This window comes from Argopecten irradians, chromosome 14 (assembly GCF_041381155.1).
Source record: "Argopecten irradians isolate NY chromosome 14, Ai_NY, whole genome shotgun sequence".
Classification (NCBI taxonomy): domain Eukaryota; kingdom Metazoa; phylum Mollusca; class Bivalvia; order Pectinida; family Pectinidae; genus Argopecten; species Argopecten irradians.
This window is the reverse complement of record NC_091147.1, coordinates 12,245,217-12,260,556: the sequence shown is the minus strand read 5'-3', so window position 1 is coordinate 12,260,556 and position 15,340 is coordinate 12,245,217. Positions and strand designations below refer to the sequence as shown.

General features: G+C 31.9%; 1 long non-coding RNA gene across 1 annotated transcript; it reads left to right on the top strand.

Annotated features, from left to right (window-relative positions):
- The first annotated feature begins 10,831 nt into the window (after nt 1-10,831).
- On the top strand, nt 10,832-15,094 carry LOC138306942 (uncharacterized). The gene is made up of 4 exons (XR_011205934.1): nt 10,832-10,900; nt 11,897-12,033; nt 14,176-14,344; nt 15,012-15,094. It is a non-coding gene; the product is annotated as an uncharacterized lncRNA (long non-coding RNA).
- The last annotated feature ends 246 nt before the right edge of the window (nt 15,095-15,340 follow it).

Here is a 15,340-nt window from a genome sequence, read left to right as displayed (position 1 = left end):
AGGTAGAGTGGCAATCAATACATGATGGAACAACATATTATGGATTCTATTATACAGATTGCCATATTTTCCTACAGTCTTAGGTGCTACATAACTACCTATGTAACATGGAAATAAATCATTTTTGAAATCCACACATTTACTATCAATATACCTATTGTCTAATATTTAGAAGAGAAACAATACCATATTAATACCATTTCTTCTGACCGTCATGTTGTATGTTTTCATGCAACCCCAAGTGACTTTTGTCTGTTATGTTATATGTTTCCAGGCACCCCCAAACGAAGTTGGAACTAAAATTCCACCGAAACAGATTGCCTGTTAATAAACGAAATGAAGTTCAAATGTGTTTTTGTTTTTGTTTTTATAAGCTCAAGTTATTCCTATATGGAAGCAATTTGACATATGATTGGTCATTATGCGAAATTAAACAGGTTAAAGATCGACATTTTTCAAATGATGAATATATACTAAAAGAATCAGTATAAAAGCTGTTACTAGATTTTGATATATGTAATACTATAATTCTATTGAAACGCTGGTAGGCATTAATGCCTCAACGTAAAGACAGTAATAAAAGCGACATGGTTAGGAATCATAGTTAGGAAAAGTGGTTAGGTATAATGGTTAGGAAAAGTGGTTAGGAATCATGGTTAGGAATCGTAGTGAGGAAAAGTGGTTAGAAATCAATGTTAGAAATCATTGTTAAGAAAAGTAGTAAGAAATCATGGTTAAGAATCATTGTTAAGAATAGTGGTAAGAATTTATGATTAGGGAAAGTGATTAGGAATCATAGTTAGGAATCATAGTTAAGAAAAGTTGTAAGGAATCATGAATAGGAAAAGTGGTTAGGAGTTATGGTTAGGAACCATGGTTAGGAATCATTTTTAGGAAAATGTATTTTAATGAAAATTCGAGTGTATGTCAGATCTGTTTCAAGAACCTCCTGTTTTCATATTTGCTTTATTCATCATTCAACAATCCACATATCCATAATTCGTAATATTCGTTATGGGAACAGAGAATGCGAAGCGTACTGCTTATTCAAAACTTAAACATTTAAGCTTTTGCTAAGAAACCATATCAACATGATGAGGATATTTAAAGACGCTATTTCCTAAACATTGTATATGGCAATGTGGGGTTATTTGAGGACGATATTCTCTATACATTGTATATTACAATGTTGAGTTATCTGATTACACTGTTTTCTATATATTGTATATGACAATGTTGGAAATTTGATTTAGCTATTCTCTATACATCGTACATATATCAATGTGGGGTTATTTGAGGACGATATTCTCTATACATTGTATATCACAATGTTGAGTTATTTGATGACACTGTTTTCTATATATTGTATATGACAATGTTGGAAATGTGATTTAGCTATTCTCTATACATCGTACATATAACAATGTGGGGTTATTTGAGGACGATATTCTCTATACATGATACATGTATATGGCAATGTCAGACTACTTTAGGACGATGGTTTGCTATACAATGTAAATGTAAATGTGACACTATTGAGGACGTTATTCTCTTTAGATTGTATATGACAATGTGAGACTATTTGAGGACACTATTATCTATACAATATATATGGCAATGCGAGACTACTTGAGGACGCTAGTCCCTATGCATTGTAAATAACAATGTGACACTGTTTAAGGACGCTATTCTCTATGCATTGTAAATAGCAATGTTACACTATTTGAGGACGCTATTTTCTATACAAGGTATATCGGAATATGAGAATATTTGAGGACGCTATTCTCTATATTTTGTGTATGACTATGTGAGACTATTTGAAGACATTATTCGCTATACATTGTATATGGCAATATAAGAATATTTGAGGACGCTTTTCTCTCTACTTTGTATATGAAAATGTGAGACTATTTGAGGACACTATTCTCTATATATTGTATATGGCGATGTCAGACTTTTTGAGGACGCTATTCCCTATATAATGTATATGACAATGTAAGACTATTTGAGGATTCTATTCTCTTTACATTGTATATGACAACGTGACACTATTTGAGGACGCTATTCTCTATACAATGCATATGACAATGTGAGACTATTTGAGGACGCTATTCTCTATATATTGTATATGACAATGTGACACTATTTGAGGACGCTATTCTCTATATATTGTATATGACAATGTGATACTATTTAAGGACGCTATTCTATATATATTGTATATGACAATGTAAGACTATTTGAGGACGCTATTCTCTATATACTGTATATGACAATGTGAGACTATTTGAGGACACTATTCTCTATACATTGTATATGACAATGTGAGACTATTTGAGGACGCTATTCTCTATATATTGTATATGACAATGTGAGACTATTTGAGGACGCTATTCTCTATACATTTTATATGACAATGTGAGACTATTTGAGGACATTATTCTCTATACATTGTATATGACAATGTGAGACTATTTCAGGACACTATCTTTATATACAAGGTATATGACAATTTAGACTATTTAAGGACGCTATTTTCTATATATTGTATATTATGGCAATGTGAGACTATTTAAGGACGCTATTCTCTAGATACTGTATATACAATGTGAGACTATTTGAGGACGTTTTTTTCTTTATATTGTATATGACAATGTGAGACTATTTAACAACGTTATTCTCTATATATAGTATATGACAATGTGAGAATATTTGAGGACGCTATTCTCTATCCATTGTAAATAGCAATGTGGCGCTATTTAGGGACGCTATTCTTTATGCCTTGTAAATAGCAATGTGACACTGTTTGAGGACGCTATTCTCTATACAAGGTATATGGGAATGTGAGACTATTTGAGGACACTATTCTCTATGGAATATATGTGGCAATGTGATAGTATTCGATGACGCTATTCTCTATACAAGGTATATCGGAATATGCGAATATTTGAGGACATTATGTATATGACAATGTGAGACTATTTTAGGACGTTATTCTCTATACATGGTATATGACAACATGAGACTATTTGAGTAAGCTATTCTCTATACATGGTATATGACAATATGAGACTATTCGAGGACGCTATTCTCTATACATGGCATATGACAATGTGAGACTATTTGAGGACGCTATTCTCTATATATTGTATATGACAATGTGAGACTATTTGAGGACGCTATTCTCTATATATTGTATATGACAATGTGAGACTTTTTGAGGACGCTATTCTCTATATATTGTATATGACAATGTGAGACTATTTTATGAGGACGCTATTCTCTATATATTGTATATGACAATGTGAGACTATTTTAGGACGTTATTCTCTATACATGGTATATGACAATATGAGACTATTTGAGGACGCTATTCTCTATACATGGCATATGACAATGTGAGACTATTTGAGGACGCTATTCTCTATATATTGTATATGACAATGTGAGACTGTTTGAGGACGCTATTCTCTATATATTGTCAATGACAATGTGAGACTTTTTGAGGACGCTATTCTCTATATATGGTATATGACAATGTGAGACTATTTGAGGACGCTATTCTCTATATATTTATATGACAATGTGAGACTATTTGAGGACGCTATTCTCTATATTATTGTATATGACAATGTGAGACTATTTAAGGACGCTATTCTCTATATATTGTATATGACAATGTGAGACTATTTAAGGACGCTATTCTCTATATATTATTGTAAATGACAATGTGAGACTATTTGAGGACGCTATTCTCTATATATTGTATATGACAATGTGAGACTATTTAAGGACGCTATTCTCTATATATTGTATATGACAATGTGAGACTATTTGAGGACGCTATTCTCTATATATTGTATATGACAATGTGAGACTATTGAAGGACGCTATTCTTTTTATATTGTATATGACAATGTGAGACTATTTAAGGACGCTATTCTTTATATATTGTAAATGACAATGTGAGACTATTTGAGGACGCTATTCTCTATATATTGTATATGACAATGTGAGACTATTTAGGACGCTATTTCTCTATATATTGTATATGACAATGTGAGACTATTAGACTTTTTATGAGAGACTATTTAAGGACGCTATTCTTTATAATATTGTAAATGACAATGTGAGACTATTTGAGGACGCTATTCTCTATATATTGTATATGACAATGTGAGACTATTTGAGGACCTATATATTGTATGACAATGTGAGACTATTTAAGGACGCTATTCTCTATATATTGTATATGACAATGTGAGACTATTTAAGGACGCTATTCTCTATATATTGTAAATGACAATGTGAGACTATTTAAGGACGCTATTCTCTTATATATTGTTTATGACAATGTGAGACTATTTCAGGACGCTATTCTCTATATATTGTAAATGACAATGTGAGACTATTTAAGGACACTATTCTCTGTATATATTGTAAATGACAATGTGAGACTATTTAAGGACGCTATTCTCTATATATTGTATATGACAATGTGAACTATTTAGACACTATTCTGTATTGTATAATGACAATGTGAGACTATTTAAGGACGCTATTCTCTATATATTGTATATGACAATGTGAGACTATTTAAGGACGCTATACTCTATATATTGTATATGACAATGTGAGACTATTTCAGAACACTATTCTGTATATATTGTAAATGACAATGTAAGACTGTTTGAATGACGTTATTCTCTATATATTGTATATGACAATGTGAGACTATTTAAGGACGCTATTCTCTATATATTGTATATGACAATGTGAGACTATTTAAGGACGCTATTCTCTATATATTGTATATGACAATGTGAGACTATTTGAGGACGCTATTCTCTATACATTGTATATGACAATGTAAGACTATTTGAGGACGCTATTCTCTATATATTATATATGACAATGTGAGACTATTTGAGGACGCTATTCTCTATATATTGTATATGACAATGTGAGACTATTTAAGGACGCTATTCCTATATATTGTATATGACAATGTGAATATTTGAGCTATTTCTATATTGAGGACGAATGTATTCTATTCTCTATATATTTATTGTGAGACTTTAGGACGCTATTGACTAATATTGAGACTGTGAGACTTTTAGGAGGTACGCTATTCGTATCTCTATATATTGTAATGACAATGTGAGACTATTTCAGGACGCTATTCTTATATATGTATATGACAATGTGAGACTATGGACGCTATTCTCTATATATTGTATGACAATGTGAGACTATTTAAGGACGCTATCTTATTATTTAATGACAATGTGAGACTATTTAAGGACCTATTCTTAATTATGACAAATGTGAGACTATTTAGGACGCTATTCTCTATATATTGTATATGACAATGTGAGACTATTTAAGGACACTATTCTGTATATATTGTAAATGACAATGTGAGACTATTTAAGGACGCTATTCTCTATATATTGTATATGACAATGTGAGACTATTTAAGGACACTATTCTGTATATATTGTAAATGACAATGTGAGACTATTTATTGGACGCTATTCTCTATATATTGTTAATGACAATGTGAGACTATTTAAGGACGTATTCTCTATACATTGTATATGACAATGTGAGACTATTTGAGGACGCTATTCTCTATATATTGTATATGACAATGTGAGACTATTTGAGGACGCTATTCTCTATATATTGTATATGACAATGTGAGACTATTTAAGGACGCTATTCTCTATATATATTGTATATGACAATGTGAGACTATTTTGAGGACGCTATTCTCTATATATTGTATATGACAATGTGAGACTATTTAAGGACGCTATTCTCTATATATTGTATATGACAATGTGAGACTATTTAAGGACGCTATTCTCTATATATTGTATATGACAATGTGAGACTATTTGAGGACGCTATTCTCTATATATTGTATATGACAATGTGAGACTATTTAAGGACGCTATTCTCTATATATTGTATATGACAATGTGAGACTATTTAAGGACGCTATTCTGTATATATTGTAAATGACAATGTGAGACTATTTAAGGACGCTATTCTCTATATATTGTATATGACAATGTGAGACTATTTAAGGACGCTATTCTCTATATATTGTAAATGACAATGTGAGACTATTTGAGGACGCTATTCTCTATATATTGTATATGACAATGTGAGACTATTTCAGGACGCTATTCTCTATATAGTGTATATGACATGTGATATGTGAGACTATTTTAAGGACACTATTCTGTATATATTGTAAATGACAATGTGAGACTATTTAAGGACGCTATACTCTATATATTGTATATGACAATGTGAGACTATTTCAGAAGGACACTATTCTGTATATATTGTATATGACAATGTAAGACTGTTTAAGGACGTTATTCTCTATATATTGTATATGACAATGTGAGACTATTTGAGGACGCTATTCTCTATATATTGTAAATGACAATGTGAGACTATTTGAGGACGCTATTCTCTATACATTGTATTTGACAATATGAGACTGTTTGAGGACGCTATTCTCTATATGACAATGTGAGACTATTTAACGACGCTTATTCTCTATACATTGTATATGGCAATGTGAGACTATTTGAGGACGTTATTCTCAATATATTTTATATGACAATGTGAGAATATTTGAGGACGCTATTCTCTATATATTATATATGACAATGTGAGACTATTTGAGGACGCTATTTTCTATATATTGTATATGACAATGTGAGACTATTTGAGGACGCTATTCTCTATATATTGTATATGACAATGTGAGACTATTTAAGGACGCTATTCTCTATATATTATATATGCAATGTGAGACTATTTGAGGACGTATTCTCATATATTTATATGACAATATGAGACTATTTGAGGACGCTATTCCTATATATTATATATGACAATGTGAGACTATTGAGGACGCTATTTTCTATTATTGTATATGACAATGTGAGACTCTATTTGAAGGACGCTATTCTCTATATATTGTATATGACAATGTGAGACTATTTAAGGACGCTATTCTCTTTATATTATAAATGACAATGTGAGACTATTTGAGGACGCTATTTTCTAAATACTGTACATGACAATGTGAGACTAGTTGAGGACGCTATTCTCTCTGTATTGTAAATGGCAATGTGAGACTATTTGAAGGACGCTATTCTCTATATATTGTATATGACAATGTGAAGGTATTTGAGGACGCCATTCTCTATACATTGTATATGACAATATGAGACTATTTGAGGACGCTATTCTCTATATATTGTAAATGACAATGTGAGACTATTTGAGGAATGACAATGTGAGACTATTTGAGGATACTATTCTTTCTGTATTATATATGACAATATGGGGTTATTTAATGACTCTATTTTCTATACATTGTTTATGACAATTTTGGACTATTTGAGAACGTTATTTCCTATACACAGTGTAAGGCAATGTGAGGTTATTTTGAGGACGATATTCTCTCTATACATTGTATAGGGCAGTACGAGATGGTGTAGCAAGATTTCTGTATACTAAATATTGATTTGGGACAACAGACGCGATTCTTCGACATCAATTACACGAAATGAGCCATAAAATATACATGTATTGCAGTATGTACGATTGCAACATATTTCTACTCTCAAATATTGCACATAAAAACAAAATACATTGTAGAAACGCTGCACACATTATCTCCGATGCATTATACTCAGGTAAATATGTCAATGTTAAAGCATAATAAATATCAAAGAAATACAATTTAACAAAACATGACAATTTTTGAATCGTGCCTTATCCGGCCTCGAACCCAAGATCTACGGCACCCAAAAAAGGATGTTTCTATGGCGAAGTGATAGTCGGTTCGATATGATAACATGATCACTGTGGAAATTGTCAAATTAAATCTTTGGATCAACAACATAAAGTGAATATGATACATTGTGTGATACATAGTCACTATATGTTGTTGATCCAAAGATTTAATTTGACAATTTCCACAGTGATCATGTCAGCATATCGGACCGACTATCACTTCGTCATAGAAAAATCCCTTTTTGGGGATGTGGATGCGGTGCAATGGTATATGATGCAGATATGTTTGGCTAGGCGATTGGGTACAGTAGATCGTGAATTCGAGGCCCGGATAGGCTCGAGTCAATAAATTGTCATGCTTTGTTAAATTGTCTTCTTTGATATTTAATGTTAAAGCATAGATACATAGAAACTTGTCACAGATAATTATTCAGTCCTCATTCTAGACACATAGTTATTATAAAAACAAACTAATATACTGCAGCCACACAAAACTTACATACACCACAGAGGAGTTCGTCTTTAAAGTAAACAAAAAATATATATGATTATCTACATAACAGATAATGTGTATCTATAGTATGGTTCACACTTGACAACTTCAAATTGATTGGTTTTGTTTTATTAGTTTACGTCCTTTTATCAGTCGGGGTATTTAAGGACACACACGGTTGAGATATATGAGTACAGTCGGAATACCCTAAAGAAATCTGTTTGGTAATAGTTCTACATCTTTGTTTATCTATAAAATATGATTTCAATGTCCCAGACATAACGCAACAGTAATTGGGATTTCTGGGGTTCCTCATAGTGCAGGCAATATTAACAATTTAACATGATATATATGGTATATAATCACATATTCATACAATTCATGTTTTGAAATTCGCCTACGAAATTTGTAGTTTCTACATAAACAGCATTAATATCACTATCCATGGTTATTAGTATTATTCGATATCTAATATTTGATGTTAGAGGTTGTTGTTGTCTAATTGATGTTTTGTTAGCCTAAGTAACCTTACTAAGTTTAACTGCTAATCATCGCTATCGCCTAATTGACAGCAAATGAATGAAGCGTTCTAAATAATGGCTTAAAACAGCACATAGACTGACAATGCTTCTTCTATATTTGCTAAGTAGTACCCGTTATAAAAAAAAATGTTGGTAAAAAGGTAATTTGACAATGGATATAACATCAATAGATACATTTGTATGAACATCAGTTTTATATGACATGTAAGAACTAATTGTTACTCTTTACAATAGGACGGGATAGGAGGTCAATCATGTTAACAATGAACTTCATACCTGTATCACAAAGTGCACGATTCGGCCAAAAATGAGGCTAAAGCCTCCGGACAAATAAGATTATGGGAATTTAATATATCACAGAACTGACCCGTTCAGCCACTTCATATGGCCATGTCATAAAGTGAAGTCACGTGATTATCTTGATAGACAGAAACGTCAAATCCGAGTCTGATTTCAACGCTCAATTTCAAAATTCAAAGTTTTGTCTATATTTCCATAAATACTGATTTTGATAGATATCACGCTACACTCAAGATCATGGCTACGTAATATGAAACTTGTTAAACTCTTTAAATGATGTAATAAGTCACGAGGCTCATTTATGCGTGTGGCATGGGTTATCTAAGATGTATGGATGTTTGTCAAATTGATAACACCGTTGTTCTCTTTAGATATATAGCATTTATACAAAATAAAACTGTTTTGCTTACTTATACATGTAATAGCAACAAACATTATCCTTACCACCTAGCGTTCAGTTTCAAAATGCACCATTTTTTTTAATATTTACATATCAATGGAGAAAAAGGTTTGCTCTTTCAGGCACACATGGAGGGTCCATGGGATTACATTTTGCCCCATTAAGATAATTATTGTGTCAATACTTATAATAAAAGTTCACATATTCCTCTAAAGTGTAAAGATAAACCAAGTATAAATAAACTGTACTGTACCAATAAGCTCATTACAACAAAGGTGCTGTAGCAATAGTTACTTTAGGACCTTTTGATTTCAATGATCTTCTATCCTCAATTCAAGTGGCCAAATGTATCAGTGCAGTTAATCGTGATGGCAGCCATTTTGGAAGGTACTAACAGATGAGTCGGAAATAGCTGATTTCCAGGTTTTTTTAAGGATAATTTTTGATTCTATTATTGTTTTTATTTCTAATAAATATATGAAATAAAGAGAAAAAAAACAACAAAAAAACAATAGTGACCAATGATGTTTTATTTCTCTTTTTTTCTCTCTAGTTTTACAATTTACAACTCTTCATTTATGTAGGTAATAATAATATTAATGGTAAAGGCCTAAACAAATTATTCTTTAATATATGTCGACTATTTATAGAAAATTGGAAAAGAAAGTAAAAATAAATAGATGAATAAACATAATTAAAAGATTATTAAATTATGTGATATTTCTTTTGTCATTTCCTATAATTTTTTTGACTGTTTTAGTTCAACAAACTTCATGTCCCAGAATATAATTGGTATACATATTTAATCGTTTCGAAAAGGGTGGCTCAATAAGGAGATCAACTGTCCTATGTGTCCTTTTTCTCAATGTCCTTTGGAAGGTCTCGTAAACCAATTTTAAAGTAATCGATCAGAAGGAAAACAAAAATGAGATTGAGTTATTACGGTTTGTTTTTCTAGCATGGTGATATTACTGGTTGTATATGTAATAATGTGATAGAGGGTTATAAAATGCTGCTGCATATTCATAATGCACCACGTTCTTGTAATTGATCATGCGTAGTTTGCTGCAAATACGGAACGTAACGCCGATCCGTCTGCATTAATGCCAGAAAATATACAAAACATCACTTGCACATATACGTTGTAACGATAAAAGTATAATCCAATAAATATTCAAACAAAAATAAAATGTGCATATCTTATATGCAAATTACTGTAATTTTAAGCAACAATCAATTCCCCATTGATCATTCCGTAGACAGACGTGGCGTTGATATTAGTATAAATATCAAGACTTTTCACAGTTGATCACGCAGTCCAAGGCACGCTAATAGGTACGTATTGTATATATATATGTCATACATGTGTTGGGTACGTTACTAAACACTAAATAATTAAACCATTTGCTAATTGAAAACTGATACAATTGCATTTTTGTATTGTTAGATGAATGAAGTCTCAATGCTGTTGATTTTTTGTCTTAAATTTATAACGATAGAACAAAATACAAAACTATTGCTTTCTTCCCATAGTCGTTTTTATACGTAATAATAATGTTTTTGGCATATTTTCACCCTTAAAAAGCAATGATTATGATATACCCAAGGTTATAATATTTTTTCAAAATTTTATATAAAAATATAGGGTCTTCGATTAAATTTTAATAATTTTGTTAGCTTAAAGTATTAACTCATAACCATACCCATATTTCATTATGTGCTTAGATGGGTCATATTTGACTATCTTAAAAGCATCAAGCCTTCCTATAAGTTCATTTGAATTTGTGATATTATATCTGGTTTATATATGTTTATCTTATTTTTCCATGTTTTGGATTTTATGAATATCCGCATGCGATTTGCTTTAAGAACTCCGGAATTTCTGTCCGAAAGTGTTCTTTTTCTTTTTTCTTGTGACCATCGAATTCCGGTGTTTGAAAACTCATTCCCATTTACGACAAGAAAAGGAAAACATCATCGATATAATACAATGTCAACTTCTAATATTGCCTTTATTTGATGTTCTTGGGCCTTTTTCACGTACATTGAAGATTTGCCTATGAACATATTTTGTTAAAACCAAACTTACATGTAGCAACATTAATGCCAACACTTCAAATATTCAAAAGGTCCCAGGGACCTGCGCTATGGCTAAATTAAAGTTGCCCAGCAAAGGTTTTTTACGAATGACAATATCTTTATACGTATCATGTATGGTTAGATATCACCTCCAGTCAGGAAATGATTATTTAACTCATCTTTTCTTTATATTAAGTATTTACTGATCAACCACATTTTTAAATAAGTCTGGTCTCCGCCATTTTATTTCAGTTATTTCCCTTTGTTACGGTCGGTCGATAGAGGGAGCACCATGCTGAAAATGACAGCCGTACTGTTAGCGGTGGCCGTGGTTGTCGTCGCTGTACATGCCAACCTGTACTCCAGTCAAATGACGTTTAACGGACCAGGTATAAACAACATAACTAATAGAATCAGTAAATAGATAGAACAGATACATATCAAAGTTCATTATCTACAATTTGTATTTACTGCTCTTGTATAATCATGACGAATCTAGTGATATCGATTTTGTATACGATATAGTTATACTGATATAAATAGAAGAGTTTTGGTCACACGCTACGAAATGGACAACTGTTATATACGCCGAGTACTGTCATTACTATATTGGACAAAACATTTCATATAGAAGACAGTTTGAGGCTTTATCCAAGTTAAACACAACCCCCGTTTGTGTTAATGTAGCTCATCTGACCTGCTAATGTCGTGTTTGTATGTGCTAAATGTGTGTGAAATCATGGGCGAAGTCTTTTTAGTTTCATTTGCCAAAAAGTCATCACAGGGTTAGGATGGCTTCAAGCACAGTGTACAGCATTAATTGCACTCGTCAACTAAGATGGATTAAATGTGATTTTACTAAGTCATACAATCGAAAGTAGTGGAACGATTTCAGTACTGAGTATAATTATATACAATGACGTTCAATATGCTGAAAGGATTAATATTTTCAATATTTCTCATATTATACACAAATATGCTAAGGAATCACAAATTTCTTCAAGTACATGAATAATGTCATTCAAGAAGAATTATGACAAAATTTTTATAGATTCCATGGATATTTCTTGCTGGAATATGTCTGTTTTAGTAATGTGTTTGGACACATTTTTTGAATCTCTCATCATTTTGTATTTTTACCTATATGCAGAGAATACGGTCATTATAATGTATATGTTATTATCCATTTGTAGCAATGTATTTGAGAAAAACATGGATTTTGAATTTCTGTATCATTATTCATTGTTTATTTTCATCATTTGGCTACTAAACCTTCAGCCGGTTTCTGTCAAATAAGTCGCCTTTGACAGTCCATTATTAACCTGTTGCTGTCCAATAAGTTCGAACTTGTTTGACAGCTACTGGTAATATACTAAACAGCGACAGATAGAGTCTGTGGTTTCTGTTTGATATTGTAATATGCCAATAAGTTCGAACTTGTTTGACAGCTACTGGTAATATACTAAACAGGGACAGATGAAGTCTGTGGTTTCTTTGATATTGTAATAAAAATATAACGGATGACGACACAACTGTGTTTTAATCCCACTTAATTCCTTAAGGTTGTATATAGTCTCACATAATTCTCCATACTTCAATATTGTTTACTCATGTTTCGATCAAGTGTTTTGTGGATCTTTGCTTTATGTTTCTTGTTGAAGTAAAGAAAACTCATTGCTGTATGCGTGATTCTCTGTCTGTCTTAGCATCTGGTTGCAAGAAGGATTGAAATAAGCTATTCGGACCTTTGTAAATTTTATCAATGGCAAATCGATAGTTTATAACTTCGACATATTACAAATATGAAGTATTAAGATAAACTGGTCCGATTATTTCTGTATTTCAACCTTAGTCTTGATAATTATTCAGTTAATATCTCAGATATAAGGTTTCCTATGTTTATTAAAGTTGCTCCACCGCCGACAAATGGTATTTTTTCACTATTAAAAACAGGAGCAGGCCATTTAGTATTTTCTTCAGTTACAAAAGTTACTTACTTTACACCGTTACCGTCATTGAAAAGTTTGAGTTTTTAATTTTACTCCAAGATAAAATTATGAAAAATAATTAATTGCATCCCGGAAAAAAACTGTGGCACTATATCCTATATGGAATGAAGTATTGATTGCACATGTACTAATGCCTTGACAGTTTTAGGATGTATGTTGGGCATAAATAAATAAAAATTAACCAAATCGTCAGACACAAAGATCCTCGTTCGTTTTATAATTTTTCTATAGTGTATGTAGTTTGATGCTTAAAATCCTACAATACAAATTTAAAATGTACGAACAATTATCAAACACAGGCTTTATAAAGCGGACAGAAATAGCTCAAACCCTTGTGTTGCACAGCAAATACCTCACAATCGGGTTGAGACATTTTGACAGATCTCTGTAAGATCATTTTGATCGACAAAGACTGCGTTTAATTATTGTAACTCCATACTGAGATATCATTGTGGACGTTTAAGATACTTCGTTGTTGTATGAAGAGTTCCATCCTTTAAATCCTGATTTTGATTCATTCAGATTGGCGCCAAATGGGCAATTCCTTACCGATTGTTTACCCGCAGTACCCGTTGGGACCTTATCATGGCATTTGCCCTCCATGTAGGTGTGGAGGCGGATACTACAGGTCAAGTCGTCGACGACAACGAGGAGGAAGACCACGGGCAGGATAAAAATAACACTCATTATGGTAGAGAAGCAATTAATACATCAAGCTTGTAACATCTACAATTAAACTGAGACAACCTCTACAATTATACTGAGACAACCTTTATAATTATACTGAGACAACCTCTACAATTATACTGAGACAACCTCTACAATTATACTGAGACAACCTCTACAATTATACTGAGACAACCTCTACAATTATACTGAGACAACCTCTACAATTATACTGAGACAACCTCTACAATTATACTGAGACAACCTCTACAATTATACTGAGACAACCTCTACAGTTATACTGAGACAACCTCTACAATTATACCCAATTACTGAGACAACCTCGACAGTTATACTGAGACAACCTCTACAATTATACTGAGACAACCTCTACAATTATACCCAATTACTGAGACAACCTCGACAGTTATACTGAGACAACCTCTACAATTATACTGAGAAAACCTCTACAATTATACCCAATTACTGAGACAACCTCGACAATTATACTGAGACAAAATGCAATGGATTCCATAGTAGAGATAAGGATATTTTCCTACAGTAAACATAATTACCTTTGTAACATGGAAGTAAATCATTTTTGAAATGTACATATTTTAGATTAATGTACTTACTGTTTAGAACTGTCAAAGTAAAATCTTTTATTCTGATTATCATGTTATATGTTTCAGGTTCTTCAGGCACCCAGAAACAATTTCTGCAATTAAAATACACTGATAAAGATTGCCTGTTAATAAACGAAATTAATTTCTAATGTGTATTTGTTTTTAAACACAAGCTATTTCGTGTCTGGTATTCGTGTTTGTTAAAGTGACTACTTATTGAAAGGGTGGAAGCTATAATCCCCTGAAGAAACTCTTATATCTATACGGATAAGAAAATCTAGCTACCAAACGAATTGTCAAATAAAAACAAAAAACAAATTACTTGAATGCTTGAGCCAATATAAAGTCACAGATATGTAATTAGTATCTTCACCGCCTCACCTTCGGCAGAAAGT